The sequence below is a fragment of the Phocoena phocoena genome, chromosome 14 (genome assembly GCF_963924675.1).
Source record: "Phocoena phocoena chromosome 14, mPhoPho1.1, whole genome shotgun sequence".
Lineage (NCBI taxonomy): Eukaryota > Metazoa > Chordata > Mammalia > Artiodactyla > Phocoenidae > Phocoena > Phocoena phocoena.
The window spans coordinates 25,487,762-25,500,794 of record NC_089232.1 but is presented as its reverse complement, the minus strand read 5'-3'; positions in this window follow the sequence as shown (position 1 = coordinate 25,500,794).

Genomic DNA, 13,033 nt, shown 5'->3' with positions numbered 1-13,033 from the left:
GACAGAGGCATTTAGGCATAAAAAACATGAACTTGCAATTCCCTTAAGCTTTTAAGAAAGCAGAGTACCAAAAATATCCTCACAGAACTTTACTCCTTGCTTAATGTCTGTCTTCAGTGACAGAGATTAAGAATGGCTTCAAAGTATAGAAATAACTCCACATCCTTGATTCAATGGCCCTTTCCTCATTTCAAAGCTTCTAAAATTTTTTGATTAGAGGTGCCTGTTTAGGTGACTCTGTTGTTGATGTTAAAATAATGCCTTATGTCAATGCTTTCCACCTGTACTTTTATATTCATTGGTGTATGAATTACTAAAAAAAGTTGATTTAAATTTTTTTAGACAATTATTTAATGTTAGCAAAAAAAAAAAAAAAAAGAAGCTTAATCTTTGGTGTCAATACTTTGAGACTATTAGCCTCCTACTCTTCTCCCTGCTGAGTCTTTTTCTAGTATTGAGGAAATCCTTTTCTGTTCATGCTTCTTCCACATATTCTGCTTCCATCCACAATCCCTCTCCACTCTCTGGTGCTAACACTTTTGGAAATAAAAGCCAGGATGGAAAGTTTTTTCTGGTACGCGGGCCTCTCACTGTTGTGACCTCTCCCGTTGCCGAGCACAGGCTCCGGACGCGCAGGCTCAGCGGCCATGGCTCACGGGCCTAGCCGCTCCACGGCATGTGGGATTTTCCCAGAGCAGGGCACGAACCCGTGTCCCCTGCATCGGCAGGTGGACTCTCAACCACTGCGCCACCAGGGGAGCCCTAGAAAGTATTTTGTATGCTATTTTTATTTTCTGTCCTACCACATACCTCCCCTGAGGTAGAGCAGGCTACCCCTTAAGTTGGGGTGAAAGAAAAAGGGAAAGAGAAAATGAGAGGGAGAGAATGGACATTTCAACATTTTATCCATCCACATTTAGTCCACTCTTCTGGCCTGCAGGACTCTGTATATATATATTTTCTGGGATCATGAGCAGTTAGGTGGTGATGAGCAATTAGCATTCAGAAGTTCATTTTGATTTTATTTGTTTTCTTCATACTTAAATAAATTACATAAGAAATACATATTCATTGTAGAAACACAAATAAAGACAAAATATTAAATTAAAAATTACTTGTAATCTCAGAAATAATCACCCTAGTCTAACATACCACCAATTACTCAATACAAGAAACAAAAAACTGAAATAAGGTAAGGAATGAAGCACTGAAGCATGTGAACCTCCAGCTCCAGAAGCTTCTGAGACTAAATGCCTGCCCTTCTTGGGGACTGGTGGTTCCATGTTTTGCCATGGTTGATGGACACTGTCCCATTAATCTTCCCTATTGGATAACACTCTTTTGGTTTTAAGTGACAGAAACCCAACTCAAGTTTATTTATACAAAAATAAATAGAAATAGGATGTCTGCTCAGATCATGTAAATTTGAATGCCAGCTCTACATGGTCTTCAGCATGTTAAACTACCTCTTAAAGCCTCTGCTTCTTCATCTGGAAAGTGATACCCCCCTTCTTGTGAGGTAGTTACAGGGATTGAGTGAAATAAGGCATGTGCCCGGCACATAGTAACCACTTCATAAATGGAATCAGCAGTAACTGAATAGTATTTGGTTTCCTGAACAGTGGGGAAAGTTGTGTGGCTAGCATGTTATTACTAGAGGAAGTTGGAAGGCAGGAAACAAGGGGGAATGAGGCAGGAACTTTCCTTCTCATGTGCTCATAACCTTGTGAAATCCACCATGACGTGCTACAAGGATTGCTGGTATGAACAGCTGTGTGCTGACATCCTACTTTACCCACAGTGCCCTGAGTGACTATTTCTTGACTGGCAGGCAGGCCTCTGTGGCCAAAGTCCAGGAGAACTACACATTTCATCAAACATGAAGGGAGATTTTGCCAGAGATTACCTGAGAAGCTGAGAACACTGCAGTTTGAGGTGGTGGTTTCAGGCCTGCTGGGATGCAGAAAACCGTGTCAGACACCTCTGAGAGTTTAAGGCTGCTCTTTCTACCCAGGGTACTGTCAGGGAGGGGGAAATTTCCCCCTCTCTCCCTCTTGAGTTCTTTTGGCTGAACTAATAATAAGATTGACACAAGAGAGATTAACAGAAGAAAGAGAAACAAGTTTCTCTTAGAAACAAGTTTCTCATAGAAATGAGACCTAAGAAGTGGCCAAAGCAGGCAGCTTTTATACTTTTTAGACAAAGAAACAATAAATGAGAGGAATTGACAGGGCAAAGAAACTTAGGTTTGGTGCTTGATTAGTTAGGAATTTAAGCAATGTTTGGGTTTGGGTGGTAAATTAGTAAATAAATAACAAAATTTGTTTATATAGACTTGGCTTTGAAGTTCTTGTCTCTGGTATATGGATGCCCTTCTACCTCTCAGTATAGGGAGGGCACTTTTCATATGGGAGATTTATTTCCTACTTTCAGGGAGACAGAAGGGAGGGTCAAAGTGTCCCTCTTGCAGCAACTAGTTCTTAAGTAACTTTAATTCAAAATAATAGCCATTGAGACATATTTTGCCGTGGCCTCTGCCCTGGGCCCCAACAGTATATTCGCACAATGTGTTTATGTCCTATGTCCATTTTTTTGGTCTTTTTTAGTCAAATCGAATGCATTTTGGGGGACATTTAGGGTCTAGATAATAAAATATGTAATGAAAAACCAACCAAAGTCTGGTAAAAACCTTTTAAGAAATGATTACCTGAATCTTTAGTTCATAGATTTTCAACTGTTCTTACTAAAAATTCAAAGGTTTTTTAATGGCATATGTATTAAAACACACCAGGACATAGTACACTCTTGTCTCAGAACCAAATCAAGGTCAATGTCTCAACCAGAATTTGTGATGAACCAACATATTCAAATACTCAGATCAATCTTGAGGTGACCTAGGTTAAAAATATAGGCTCAAAAGAAACATGCTGTTTCTCATCAAGTCCCAGATGCAGGATGGTGAGGCATAAGGTGATGTCTCTCCCTACACACTATGTCTGTAGCCCAGGTAGAGCTGCCACCCATTTGAACTGTGGCTTTTTCCTAAGTATGGCTAACTGAATCACAAACTATAGTATCCCAACCAGTCCATTTGTGTTTTTTTCTTACCGAAATAAAACTCTCCATTAAAACTGAACGGCAAATAAACAATTTCTAATCTTCACTATACGTAAAAACCAACCTGCAATTTAGAGCAGGATTTAGTCACATCTTTTAGTCCTTTTTCCCACCAATCTGCTTCAATAGCTGGGAATCTTTGTTTAATCTGACTCCAGGTCTTTCTTTGTGTTTGAGAAAAACACTCATCTTCTGCGGTTTCTCCATGTCCCAGTTGCAACTTCAGGAACCCCGATCAGTGCCATCAAAGTTGTAATTTAAAGCTTTTGCGAGGCCCAGGCTTTCTCTGTGTGAGACAGGTATCAGTCCTCATTATCAAACCGCTCATTGCCCCCTTGTTGTTCTATGTAATAAAGAAAGCAGCTTCCTGCTCCTGGTGACTTGGCAAAACACTCAATAAGAGAGCCATATTATGGCCATAGCAGATGTGTACAGCAGGGTCCTTCCCAAACTCCTCCTCTGTGGTCCTTTTCTAACCAGGAGTCATTGATTTCCCTTTTCAAAGGGACTGATCTACTTTGCCTCATCACAAGGCAGAGAGTAGCTTAATGAGTAAATGTGGTGTCAGAATGCAGCAGATTTTCCTACGTTCAAAAGTTTCCAGACTACTTTTATCTCAGCCATATTAATTTCTTGAAATTAATTTTTACTTTTTTCTAAGAAACACACACATAGATTTAAATATTACAAAATTCCAAAAGGCTCATAAGGAAAAACAACAGTCCCTGTCCAGTTTACTTTAAAACTATTTTTAGTTCCTTTTTTCTTTACTATTTATCTCTATTTTTTCTATGGATATTCATATGTCATTTGTTGGATGACTTATCTATCAGCTTTCTCATAAGTTAAATGGATATAGCTTTCTTGCTATCCCTATCTCCTTCTTTTTGCCATACTGAAATTCTTGGTTAAATCAGTTTTCAGTGTTGATATTATTATTAGTATGTAAATACGGTTCATTGCAAAGCCAAGGACTATATAGTAATTATGCTTCCTTTCCTGTAAATGTTTTGATATTACTAGGGTTAATAATTGCTCCTCCACCCCTCTGCCCACTTTTGCTTAAATGTCTTGGTTCCAATGGATGGATTCTTAACATGACTGTTCACATAGTTAAATGTATCAGATAACTTACCAGATAACTTTCAGACAACTTTCCTGCCTCCATTATCTTGCTCCAAGCTAATTTCTTGCTCTCTGGGCCAGCTATGCATCTATGACCCTGGAACTTCCTTTCATCATCCTGGAAATTACCTGTGTCTGATTCTGATTCCTAGATCCCATGTCTTTCTCTTTTGGGGTTTATTTATTTAGGGTTTTAAAAAATAAATTTATTTATTTATTTTTGGCTGCGTTGGGTCTTCCTTGCTGCATGCAGGCTTTCTCTAATTGTGGCAAGCAGGGGCTACTCTTTGTTGCAGTGCATGGGCTTCTCATTGCAGTGACTTTCTTGTTGCAGAGCACGGGCTCTAGGCACATGGGCTTCAGTATTTGTGGCGTGTGGGCTCAGTAACTGTGGCTCACGGGCTCTAGAGTGCAGGCTCAGTAGTTGAGGCACATGGGCTTAGTTCCTCCGCGGCATGTGGGATCTTCCCGGACCGGGGCTCAAACCCGTGTCCCCTGCATTGGCAAGCAGATTCTTATCCACTGTGCTACCACGGAAGCCCATCTTTTGGGGTTTATTAACTCCCTCATTTTTCATGGATCATATTCTTAAATAGCTTCCTGAGAAAAAATACATGAGAGAAAAGTCTTTTGAGAATTTTCAAGCCTGAATTTTCCTTTATCTTCATACTTGGTTGATAATTCAGCTGGGTATAGAATTTTAGACTGAAAATGATTCTTTTTCCCTTAGAATTTTGAAAGCATTCCTCCATGTTTTCTAGCTTCCTATATTACAGCTGAGAAGTGACCATTCTTATTCCTAATTATTTTGATAAAACTTTTTATTTCACTGTAGAAAACTCTATTCATCCCTGGTGTTCTGAAATGTTATCATGATATGGGTTGTATTCTTTGTGCTGGCACTTATGAGCCTTTTTAATCTTGAAACTCAAGTCTTTTAGTACAAAGAATTTTTCATAAATCATTTGTTTGATAAATATCTTCCCTTCTCAATTTTCTGTTTTCTCTTTCTAGAACTCTGTTCTCATCTTTGTTTTTCACCTTGAGGATCTTTTTCAAATGTCTGTGAATCTTTAGTGGCTCATTAATGTTTGATTCAATCACTAAAAAGCTGATTAGGGCTCTGTGTGCATGGGTATGTTTCTTCTGGTGATCTTCACTGTAGGCCAGTGGTTCTCAATAGGTACAGATCCTAGGGGCATTTTGGAAGTTGTAAGAATTTTTAGTTAAAAGATTTATTGGGGAGCTGTGACAAAATAAGAAATATACATATTTGGTCTTTGCTCCTGGTTCCTGACACAAAGCTCCAAAAAACCCTCCAATTTCCTGAGTAATAAGCATGCTAGGAGTGCCTTACACAGAGTTCCTAAATCCCTTGGATTAACCTGGTGATAGGAGCATCTTTTAATCTAATAAGATGCCTCTTGGTGGACCCCTGGATAGCTTCAGGATGTGGAATGGTCACCAGAAGGGCCAAGCCATGATTAGAAGCGTGGAACTTTCAGCCCCACCTCCTATCCTCTGGGGAGGGAAGAGGGGCTAGATACTGAGTTGATAATCAATCATGTATACATGCTGAAGCTGTCATAAAAATTCCTAAACTAATGTGTTCAGAATGCTTCTGGGTTGGTGAACACACTGAGGTGTTGGGAGGATGGTTCATCCCAAATTCCATGGGACAGAAGCTCCTGTGCTCAGGACCCTACCAGAATTCACCCTATGTACTTCTTCATCTTGCTGTTCATCTCTATTCTTTATCATTTAAAAAAATAAACCTTTAGGGCTTCCCTGGTGGCGCAGTGGTTGAGAGTCTGCCTGCCATTGCAGGGGACACGGGTTCGAGCCCTGGTCTGGGAGGATCCCACATGCCGCGGAGCAACTAGGCCCGTGAGCCACAACTACTGAGCCTGCATGTCTGGAGCCTGTGCTCCGCAACAAGAGAGGCCGCAATAATGAGAGGCCCGCGCACCGCAATGAGGAGTGGCCCCCAGTTGCCGCAACTAGAGAAAGCCCTCGCACAGAAACGAAGACCCAACACAGCCATAAATAAATAAATAAAAAAAAACTTTAAAAAATAAAAAATTTGAAAAAAAAAAAAAAAAAAATAAATAAACCTTTAAATGTCAGCTAATATTTCCCTGAGTTTTGTGAGCCACTGTAGCAAATTATCAAACCTGAAGAGGGTGTTGTGGGAACCCTGATTTGGTCAGAAGTACAGGTGACACGTGGGACTTGTGATTGGTGCTGAAAGTGGTGGGCAGTCTTGTAAGACTGAGATGTTAACCTGTGAGGTCTGCACTAACTCTGGGTAGTGTCAAAACTGAGTTTAGGACACTCAGTCAGAGTTGGAGAATTGGTTGGTGTGGGGGAAACCCCACATATTTGGTGGCACAGTGTTGTGAATGCAGAGGAATGAAGTGGGCTGCTATTATTTAGTATATGGGGGACAAAGGCGCTAGTTGACTTGCAGAACGGTCCCATACAACAAAGACTGCCATGTGTCTAAAGGTGCCAGATAAAATAAAGGACACTCACTTAAATTTCAAATTTCAGATAAACAACAAATATATTTTTTGTATCAGTATGTCTCAAATACTGCATTTTTATCTGGCAGCCTCATCTGTGTTCTATTCCACTTTTAATGTCCTCCTGGAAAGAAAACTCATTTTTAGTGATTTGATCCAGGATATCAACACTGCTTTATATATAAATACCAATCTTTTTTTGCATGGATTTACTATACCCTGAGATTTCTATAGATTTGCATTTCTAAGAATGAAACTACCATGTGAATTAAGGGGAGATTGGACATTGTCTTGTTTAGAATTTAATCAGAGGTTGTTCACCATTTAGAAAGATATACCACTGACAACAGCCCTGCTTGTGATCAAATATGCTGATATTAGTCTGCAATTGTTGTTGTCTTACTCATGGTGATTGAAATATACTAAATACAAAGGATCATAAGAGACTACTGTGAACAATTATACTCCAACACACTGAACAACCTAGAAGAAATGGATAAATTCCTAAAAACATGTAACCTGTCAGGACTGAATCATAATGCAATAGAAAATCTGAACAGGCTGATTACTAGTAAGGAGGTTGAATGATTAATCAAAAACCTCTCAGCAAACAAAAGTCCAGGACCAGATGGCTTCACTGGTGAATTCAACCAAACAAACATTCAAAGAAGAATTAACACCAATCCTTCTCAAACTCTTCAAAAAATAGAAAAGGAAGGAACTCTTCTAAACTCATTTTATGAGGCCAGCATTACCCTGATATCAAAACCAGACAAGGATTCCACAATAAAAGCAAATTACATGCCAATACCCCGATGAACATAGAGTCAAAATCTTCAACAAAATATTAGCAAACTAAATTCAACAATACATTAAAAAGATCATTCACCATTATTAAGTGGGATTTATTCCAGCGATGCAAGGATGGTTCAACATCCCCAAATCAGTCAATGTAATATACCACAAAAACAAAATGAAGGATAAACATCGTATGATCATCTCAATAGATGCAGAAAAAGTATTTAACAAAATTCAACATAGACTTATGATTAAAAACTCTCAACAAAGTGGATATAGAGAGAACATACCTCAACATAACAAAGCCCATATATGACAAGACGATAGCTAACATCATACTCAATGGTGAAGCTGAAAATTTTTTATCTAAGATCAGGAACAAGACAAGGATGTCCTTTTACCACTTTTATTTAACATAGTGTTGAAAGTCTTAGCCAGAGCAACTAGGCAAGAATAAGAAATAAAAGGTGTCCAAATTGGAAAGGAAGTAGTATAACTGTCACTACTTGACATGTACGTTTATATGTAGAAAACTCTAAAGATTCCATCAAAAAACTGTTATAACTAATGAACAAATTCATGAAAGTTGCAGGATACAAAATCAGTACACAAAAATCTGTTGCATTTCTATACAGTAATAAGGAACTATCAGAGGGGAATTAAGAAAACAATCCTATCTGCAATTGCACCAAAAAGAATAAAATATCCAGGAATGAATTTAACTAAGGAGGTGGAAAAGCTGTATATTGAAAAGTACAAGACATTAATCAAAGAACTTAAAGAAGACACAAATAAATGGAAAGATATTTCATGTTCATGGATTGGAAGACTTAATAGTGTTAAAATGTCCCTACTACTCAAAGCAATCTACACATTCAGTGCAATCCCTATCAAAATTCCAATGGCTTGTAAAATTTGGAGATTAACCCTTTGTCAGTTGCTTCATTTGCAAATATTTTCTCCCATTCTGAGGGTTATCTTTTGGTCTTGTTTATGGTTTCCTTTGCTGTGCAAAAGCTTTGAAGTTTCATTAGGTCCCATTTGCTTATTTTTGTTTTTATTTCCATTTCTCTAGGAGGTGGGTCAAAAAGGATCTTGCTGTGATTTATGTCATAGAGTGTTCTGCCTGTTTTCCTCTAAGGGTTTGAAGTTTCTGGCCTTACATTTAGGTCTTTAATCCATTTTTTAAAAAACATCTTTATTGGGGTATAATTGCTTTATAATGGTGTGTTAGTTTCTGCTTTATAACAAAGTGAATCAGTTATACATATACATATGTTCCCATATGTCTTCCCTCTTGCGTCTCTCTCCCTCCCACTCTCTCTATCCCTTTAATCCATTTTGAGCTTCTTTTTGTGTATGGTGTTAGGGAGTGATCTAATCTCATACTTTTACATGTACCTGTCCAGTTTTCCCAGCACCACTTATTGAAGAGGCTGTCTTTTCTCCACTGTACATTCCTGCCTCCTTTATCAAAGATAAGGTGACCATATGTGTGTGGGTTTATCTCTGGGCTTTCTATCCTGTTCCATTGATCTATCTTTCTGTTTTTGTGTCAGTGCCATACTGTCTTGATTACTGTAGCTTTGTAGTATAGTCTGAAGTCAGGGAGCCTGATTCATCCAGCTCCATTTTTTGTTCTCAAGATTGCTTTGGCTATTTGGGGTCTTTTGTGTTTCCACACAAATTGTGAAATTTTTTGTTCTAGTTCTGTGAAAAATGCCAGCAGCAGTTTGATAGGGATTGCATTGAATCTGTAGATTGCTTTGGGTAGTAGAGTCATTTTCACAATGTTGATTCTTCCAATCCAGGAACATGGTATATCTCTCCATCTATTTGTATCATCTTTAATTTCTTTCATCAGTTTCTTATAATTTTTTGCATACAGGTCTTTTGTCTCCTTAGGTAGGTTTATTCCTAGATATTTTATTCTTTTTGTGGCAATGGTAAATACCTAGGGGTAGGATGGGAATAAAAGCACAGACCTGCTAAAGAATGGACTTGAGGATATGGGGAGGGGGAAGGGTAAGCTGTGACAAAGTGAGAGAGTGGCATGGACATATATACACTACCAAACGTAAAATAGACAGCTAATGGGAAGCAGCCACATAGCACAGGGAGATCAGCTCGGTGCTTTGTGACCACTTAGAGGGGTGGGATAGGGAAGGTGGGAGGGAGGGAGACGCAAGAGGGAAGAGATATGGGAACATATGTATATGTATAACTGAGTCACTTTGTTATAAAGCAGAAACCAACACACCATTGTAAAGCAATTATACTCTAGTAAATATGTAAACAAAAAAATTCCAATGGTATGTTTCACAGAAATAGAACAAATGATCTTAAAATTCGTATGGAACTACAAAATATCCCAAATAGCCAAAGCAATCTTGAGAAATAGGAACAAAGCTTTAGGTATCATGCTTCCTGATTTCAAATTATGTTACGAGCTATAGTAATCAAAACATTTTGGTATTGGCATAAAAACTGACACATAGATCAATGGAACAGAATAGGGAGCTCAGAAATAAACCTATGCATATATGGTCAACTAATTTATGACAAAGGAGCCAAGAATATACAATGGGAAAATCGGGCAGCCACATGCAAAATGATGAAAATGGACCACTATCTTACACCATACACAAAATTAACTCAGAATGGATTAAAGACTTGAATATAAGGCTTGAAACCATAAAACTCCTGAAAGAAAACATAGGTGGTAAGCTCCTTGACATTGGTCTCGGTGATGATTTTTGAATCTGACACCGAAAGCAAAACAACAAAAGCAAAAATAAACAAGTGGATAACATCAAACTAAAAAGCTCCTGTACAATAAAGGAAATCATCAACAAAATTAAAGTCAACCTACTGAATGGGAGAAAATATTGGCAAATCATATCTCTGATAAGGGGCTAATATCCAGAATATATAAAGAACTCATAAAACTCATATAAACTCCCCCCACAAACAATCCAATTAAAAAATGGGCAGAAGATCTGAATAGACATTTTTCCAAAGAAGACATACTGATGGCCAACAGGTACATGATAAGAAGATACTCTACATCATTAATTATCAGAGAAATGCCAATCAAAACCACAATGAGATATCACCATACACCTGTTAGAATGGCTATTATCAAAAAGACCAGAAATAACAAGTGTTGGTGAGGATGTGGAGAAAAGGGATCACTTTTGTTCTGTTGGTGGGAATATAAATTGGTGTGACCACTATGGAAACAGGATGAAGGTTCTTCAAAAAATTAAAAATAGAACTACCATATTATCAAGCAATTCCACTTATGGAGATTAATCTGAAGAAAATGAAAACACTAACTCAAAAGGATATATGTTCATTGCAGCATTATTTACAATAGCCAATATATGGAAACAGCCTAAGTGTCCATTGATAGAGGAATGGATAAAGAAATTGTGAGATATATATATATATATATATACACACACACATACACACACACACACACAATGGAATATCATTCAGCCATAAAAAGTGAATGAAATTGTGCCATTTGTGACAAATAGATGAAATAAGGGCATTATGCTAAGTGAAATAAGTCAGACAGAGAAAGACAAACATTGTTTTTTCTCTCTCATATGTGGAATCCATAAAAAAATTAAAATAAAATCCCCTAAACAAGCTCATAGATAGAGAATAGATTGGTGGTTGCCAGAGGTGGGAGTTGGGGAGCAGGAGAAATGAGCAAACTGTTTTTGTTTTATATTAAATAAATAGAATTTAAATATAGAGAACCGTTTTCCTCTGGATAAGAGAAGCAAAACTAAAAGTACATATGCAATGCATGTTTCTCCACATAGCAAGAGATTAGTTAGCCATTGATTAGAGAAATGATTTGGAAATGAGACCATGAGGAGAGAGGAACAGATTTAGAATAAGTGCTCTGGGCACTATAGAGGGAAGAAATCAGTGAGAGGTGAAAGGACCATCAGCAAGGGCCAACTTGAGTTTGTATCAATCAGGACTGCCCAGCTCTGCAACTGCCTTATAGGAATCCTCTACAACCAAGAATAAGGAGCAGAAATCATTGTTGCTTTTGTTGTGGTCATTCATTTACAATGCTTGGTGTCAGTCTATTTATCTCTTGTAAAAATAAAATGCAGTGTGTGTGTGTGTGAAAAAAAAAAAAAGATATGCATCACTCCAAAAGTAGAATAGCTGCAATTCTAACCAAGCCTTTTGAAAAGATAGAGTATATAGGTGTAATTTAGAGCTGTGACTGTATAATTTGGCCACTACTAACTTAAACATTTTCAGTTCAGCAACTTAATAAAGAAAAGCATTTACAGTGTTTCACTTTTTAAAAAAAAAGAATAAGGAGCAGAGAAAGTTGAGTTGAGTGACCATGAATTAGGGATTGACATGGTAAGCTTGGCCAAAGATTTTCAGGAGGGGGAAGAAATACAGAGCACTGAGGAGTTTTCAGTGGAATCTGTTTAGCCAGAAAGCAATTAACAGACTGGGTTGGAAGTTGACCACTCCAAGAGATCAAAGGTTCTTGCAAGAAAAACAGAGAATCTCAGGGTGATGAGGGGCAGTGAGATTAAAAAACAAAACAAAAACAAATATGCTGATATTAGTCTGCAGTTGTAGTTATCTTACCCATGGTGATTCAGATATATTAACTTATACCTTATTTCAAAATGGCAAATGTAAGAACTGTAACCAAATATAATGAAAGATTTGTCAACAATATTCAAACGTATTCATTGTAAGAAGATGAAAATATCTATTTACTTTATTATGTTTTCAAGGGTTTGCTGCCCATGTGCTTTCACAGTGAAACACAGTTATTGTATAAATTACTTTCCTTTTATTTCTCCCTTATAAGGCCATTATACTGTTTTTTACAAAATTATGTGTAGGATGATTATTTTAACTATGAATTTCATTTCAGATTATAAAAGAGATATTTCAAAATATTTATTTTAAAAAGAAGGTGTTATAACCCTGAGCATGGTTGAATCTCAAAATAATTATGCTTCATGAAATGTCAGAAAAAAATAACATACTGCATGATTTCTTGAAAATGCAAACTAACTTATAGGATAGAAAGAAGATCAATGACTGCTTAGTAATGAGGGATTGGACAGAGAGTGGCAGGAGGGGGGATTACAAAGGAGTGCAAGGAAACTTTGGGAGAATGAATATGTTCATTATCTTGATTGTGACGATGGTTTCATGCCTGGATACATATGTCAAAACTTTCCAAATTATATACCCTAAATGTGAGCAGTCTCTTGTATGTGAATTAAACCTCAATAAAACTGTTAAGAAAAAAAACAAGAAGGTGTTGGATCTGTTAGAGTTGAGGCCATTGCTATAGGGGAATTGGGCAATGATGGGATTTTTGCATTGAGACGCTTTCAAATGTCAGTATCTGTAGGATCTGAAGTCTCCCTCCTAGTGTGATTCAGTTCTCCAGATCA